Source organism: Acanthaster planci, linkage group LG11 (assembly GCF_054643075.1).
Source record: "Acanthaster planci isolate LZ-2023a linkage group LG11, COTS_SCS, whole genome shotgun sequence".
NCBI classification, from domain to species: domain Eukaryota; kingdom Metazoa; phylum Echinodermata; class Asteroidea; order Valvatida; family Acanthasteridae; genus Acanthaster; species Acanthaster planci.
In genome coordinates, this window is record NC_141787.1 from 7174760 (window position 1) to 7180994 (window position 6235).

Here is a 6235-nt window from a genome sequence, read left to right on the forward strand (position 1 = left end):
GTTCATTTTTTTAAGGGGGGGTGAATTTGTTTTTGGTGAATAATTAGAAATATCATTGGTTAAGTAACCTACTTAAAATTCACTCTTCTTTTTGTTTTTGTTTGTTTGTTTTGTTTTTTTTAAGTTGCCGCTGGGGGGGGGTAAGAGGCCCGAAGGACTTTGGTTGCCTGCACCGGGGCTGCAAACGTGGTCGATTTTACCTTGTCTTCAAATAAGCTTCCTTTAGTTCAGTGCACGCATAGAAAGCCGTGAAATATCAGAGCGAAATAGCGCCGCCTGTTGACTCTCAGAGGAGGTTTGTCTCCAGTTTTTTCGCTGAAAATTCAAGATTTTGGCCAGTAGATCACTTTTTGTTTCAATTTATGGGTTTTAGTCACGATTTGTTTTTATTTGCCTTTTCCCAAAGATATATCGAAAATAGTAAAACTGTTCGCCCAGCTCTCATTGTCTTTCCAAATAGGCCCGCAATTTTGGGTTTTTGTAAGAGAAATAACCCGAACTGGAAACTACCAGTCCAAATTCTGGATTTATAAAAAGTTTCTGTGATCCCTCCTGATTGTGGCATGTTTTATTGTATACAGTCTAAACAGATTTTATTAACTAGTATAAAGTTAGCAGAAAACATATCAAATTAATTAAATTAAATCTAACACTAGAGTCAACCTGTCATTAAATTGCTCTCTTGGTTGTGAAAACTGGGTTTCCACACAAAACTTAATTTCCTGGAAAACTACACGTCATGACTTTTCCAGGATTTTTTGGGAATAAGAAGTTTAAAAAATGCATGACCAAGACGTTTGTAGGAAACCCTAAAACATTCATATGAGTAATCTTTAAATGGAAATGAAATGTTTTCAAGGTTTACTGCAGTTCCATCTTGCAGGACAAAGATCCTTTTGAAGGGATCCACTGTTAGAATAGTGCCTTTGTGTCCATCACTTGTTTCAACTTGACCGCCTTGCTGACACTCTCTCAAAAACTATACTGCTTCCTCTAACACTTTTTGACAGTGATTTTTTTGTGGCTTGCCTACGGTTTTCTGTAACAAAGACATACGATATTTGTTGACTGTAATGCTCACCCGTGTTAAACTAATTCAAAGGTAGAAATCTGTGATTTATGAAAACGGGACGACTTTTCAAATATCTTTCTAGGGTTTTATGGCAAACTGAATATTTTGAAAACTGCACCAAGACTGTAAAATGATGGATGATTAAGATTAGGAAATCACCTTAACCTTGCCCTTATATGGCAGTCAATTTACTTTGGAGACTACATCAGGAAAGGAAAAAAAAGGCCCCAGAATATTTCATTTCAACTGATGACGCAATTATCTCATTGGTATTCTGTTTGCAAATGATTGTTACTTTGTTACAAATTGCTTTTTTATACGTGCACCAAACATTTCATATAGATTATAAATGTACATGACAATGAACTCTAAATTCTTATTTTTTAATTTTCATATCACTACGCAGCATCAAGCCAGTGATCAATCCAGCAATGAATGACCACAACCAGCGAAGGATGACACATATCTGTCATTCCCTTTGTACCAAGGACTTGTACCTTCAGCAGAGGTCAAAAGCGCAGAACTACTGGTTTATAACCAGGGGCAATAAAAATTGTCCACTGGGGAATTTCAGAATGGATGTTTTCTTTCCGAGTCAGAGAGGTCTAACTTGGATTCGTTTAAATGGGAGAAATTCGTAATGTTTCGGGCCCAACAGAACCCGACGAGAGACGCTCTTGCGAGCTAGGGTGCCTCACCGACGCGTTCACGGGTGGGGCTGAGTCGGCTTTTGCGACCGAGTCCAAGCGTAACTGGAGATGCGACCTTTCGCGGTCAACGAAGTCCGAGGAAGAAATCTTCAGCGGGCGCCCAAGTAACGCTACCCTTCTGGCACCCACCGCGGGACCGACGCCGCCCACTGCCAGATGCCGCCCTCGGGCTGGAAGCCATGGTTCATCCGTGCCGAACAGCTGATCGCACGATTTGCATTGGGACCGACTCGGCAACTGCCCGAGAGCCCTCCTGCGGGGTACACTATTAACCGTGGATTTCAAGTCAGTTTGGGGCGGCCGCGTCAGACATGCAGCCCAGCAGCCAATCCTCGACCACCGGAGAAGCGCTCGTTCACTCCGCCGTCAGTTCCGGCAGGCCCTCCTCCGGCTGCGCCCGCTCTACTGCCCAGTCCAGGACACCTCTGCCCCACCGGCGACGGGGCCCCGCCGCTCGTCTTGGCCCGGGGGAGCCCTCCCGCCGCACCCGCCGCTGGTCCTCCCGGTCTCCTCCTCCAAGTCCGGTCCGCCCGAAGGCCACTGGGTGCCGGCTGGCCCTGCGCGCTGGACCTCCTCCCCCGCTGCTGGACCCCACCACCCCGCCTCCCTGCAACCCTATCCCTATGAGCTTGAGACCACCCTCCCCCTGTAAATAGACAAACCAGGGAGTGGGGGTTAAGGTCCAAAATGCTCTCATTGAAATACACACGTTTTGGGCCCGACCGGTCCCGGGGCATAGCCCTCTCAGAGGCCTTGGGTGGGCCAGCGAGCCGATGGACGGCAGGCCGGAGACGCCCGGCCCGCCCTGCTTCAGGGAACCCCGGACATTCGAACCTCTCGGGCTAGGTTTTCTGAAGAAGGTAATTCACCGCACCGCAGCAACCGCACCATCGCCCTAGAGTCGGGTTCGCCCAGGGAACCGCCCCGGAGCTTGGCGCTCGATCGTGTCGGAAATGCATGGCTATAAGCGGACAATATAGCCCTCTTAGAGTCCTGGGCGGAGCATCCCGGCCCGCTCGGCCGCAGGGAACCCCGGACATCCAAACCTCTCCGACTCTGTTTTCCGCGGACGGGGATTCAACGCCACGCACCGCGGGTCCCACGGGCCAACGAGCCTGCCGCCCGGTAGGCAGGTGTCTCCTTCGCCGCACCGTCGGAGCCGTGGGGCCTCGGGACATGCCTCACGCCGCCGGTGGCAGGCTGGGGACCCGCCAGGAAATCGGATTCGGGCGGGTCAAATTTTGGCCATGCTGACGGAGAAACCTTCCCCTGTAAATAGGCGAACCAGGAAGTGGGGGTTACGGTCCAAAATGCTCTCGTTGAAATACGCACGTTATTACGAATTTCTCCCATTTAAAATCTTTCAAATCTCCACATCCTTTAAGAAGAAAAAAATAATGGTAGCATGTCTCCCTGGGGATAAAGGTAAATAATCTATTTTATTCAAGGTGTTTGTGGGAATGGGGTGGGATTGTGTTCATTTGCCCTTGTATGTTTTAAACGGTCTCAACAATTCTTTCATGTTTGTATAGATTTTTGATGCTGCATTCTTCGAATAACACACCAATGTTGATTCGACTCCATGAACCACAAAATAAACGAGGATTTTGCCCAAATTCAACTGAATTGTTCTATCTTGAAAGAATAAAAGTGGGTAGTATAGCTTCAATAATATTTAAAAAATTAGAGATGTGATATAAACACACTTAATTGAAGATGCAAAACCATACAGCAAATTTAAGTCCTATTTGACAGTTTTACCAAATCGGAAATAAATTACAACTAGGGAAGTAGATAATGAACTTCATTTAGTTACAGTGGCGTAACTAGGGTGCCACAGCTGAGGGGGCACCTGGGGGTGCACAATTTTTTTTTCTAGGTAGATATATATTTTTTGTCCATTTCAAAATTTCAAATGTGGGGGTTGCACTGGGGGGCACGGGCCTCCAGGGGGGGGCACGTGCACCCCTGTGCCCCCCCCCCGTAGTTACGCCATTGTTTAGTTATGTAGAACTGACAAAAGACTCCGACACTTTTACTACAACAGTAATACCAGTTTAAGAAAACAAAGTGTGTTGTCTTTGTAAGATGTATATAAATTGGTGAGCTATTAAAAATGTCGTCTGTTTCTAGAGCACATAATGAATCAAGAAACACGAGAACATAATAATAATAACCAGTTTTACATAGCACCTTTAATTAACAGAAACTGACAAAAAAGAACGTGGCTATAAAAAATTGAAGCACAATACACAAACAACACACCTGAATTATTTTAGAACAAATAAGTTGTATAACCATAACCAATCTGAGGTACGTTTGGATGACAATCACTGTCACACACAATACAAGCCGAATCACTGACTTAAAAGTCTAGAATTTGCATACTAAACTCTGTGACTCATGAGAACATCTTTCCTGAACTTGCATCACCCCACTCAATGGAGTCATAAATTTTGTATTACAAATACCCTGCAATATTTCATGTAGAAAATAAATTGGATAAATCTTAATATGAATATTAGCATTAGGAGTTTAACGCAGAAAAAGTAATACTACAAGTATTTATTGATTGATGAGTTATTCTAACCTCTGCACTTTCCAAATGATAAGGGTATTTTAATCAAAATAAGGTTTGTCAGAGAATATCCATAAATATAGTAGTTTGCGCTAGAAAAAGTTTAAGTCTTCAATGTGCAAGTACAAACCATACAATCAATTTGAGGCAAAATAAATTGCAGCTTCCAATAATTTATCACCGCGGGATATTGGAGGCTCTTGTCACTAAGTGGATCAGTAGTGCTCACTTGCGGTTGCTGGCATGGTGACTTAATGCCTCGAACTAGTTTATATAAGCCCTGAACCATTTTTAAGAAGTAGAGAAAGTCGTCAATAAAGATTGTAGAGTCCAAAGGGTTTAGAATGCTACACTGTTAGTAATAATGCTCGAAGTCAGCCGAAAGAAGTCAACAACACCGAGCAAGGAAGTTATTAATCGATCACTTTGTTGTCGACTTACTTCTTGAGAAGAGACCTCGTGATTGCCTTCATGGTGGCACACTGAAGAGCAAGTGGAGAAAGGAGGTCGAAATTCTTGAGATAATGACGATTTGAAGTTAGGGTATCATCTCCAATTCCAAATGTCCATTTGTTACATGATTCACTTTCATTAAAATCCACTTAACAACAAAGCAACCAACTGATTCAAGGGTTCTTGGAATTTCCGATGGGGGAACACGCTGTCGGTCTATTTGATCCATTGGAGTCTAATTGTTTCTGGCTAATTGGAGGAAAATGCTTGACAACCAACCAACAGAGAAGGTAAATGACCGCGTTTAAATAAGGGGAATGTCCCTCATTGTCAGCGTACACCGTGATCGACAGCGAGGGCCCAGATTCGCCTTTGTGAATTTTTAATCAATTTCACAAGATGGAATTTGCATCCCATAAGAATGCGTGATGAAGAGGAACACCAGAGGAGCATCAATTATGCACAATGGCGTAACTAGGGTGCTACAGCTGAGGGGGCACCTGGGTGTGCATAATTTGTTTTCAGGGGCGCTGAAAATAATTGAACTAGGTGCTTGTCCAAACGCTTACCAACATAAATGGACGTAGATGTCCATTTCAAAATGGGCGTGAAATCTGTTCAAGTGACCCAATACACGTTTGGAAAGGGTCCACAGATTTCGCGCGTTGTGATTGGCCAACGCTCTGCAAACTCTTGGAGGCGCACTATTGTGAATCGTCCGTAACAACACAGAAGTTGAATCAACTAATGGTACAATCGTTGCTTTTGGCATCGCAGTCGTACAGTTATTCGTGACACGTAAATTTTTTGTGACAATAAGCCTACTCATAATTCCAGAAAATGACAACGCATACACATAAAACAGGCACTAAAACCTGCAGTGAGTTGAACTTTATTGATTGACGGTCTTTGAAACTGGAGAAATAAAGGCAGAAACATCCAAATGAGTACAGTTATTCAACTCAGCACATCCATGCAAATATCCCAAAGAATCCTTATGGGACATCCATACAAACTGCGCACCTTCAATCAATCACAAACCCCGGGTGGCCTTTTCCATTTTAGAATGAGGTATTCATCAGTATCATCCGTGACAGCTATGGGTTGGCCTATTCCCCCATAATATTCAATCGGATACATGTTGACTGATTCAGAAATAACCCCTTTTGTGAGTTAAAGGTTAACAGAAACAGAAAACATTTAGTTCACGTGAAGTATTTTAAAAGTAACAATAAACACGTAACCATTTCAAAAACAGAATAAATTCATTTTTACCACATTAATTGTGACCCCACAATGAAAAAAAAATCTCCTTTGGCCGTTTGCGCTCCCAGGCTGATTTGATGACGTCATCGGCAGAAATCCTCAATGTACAGTGTACAGTACATGCAGTATCGCACGCTTGCAATAGACCACGTTGTG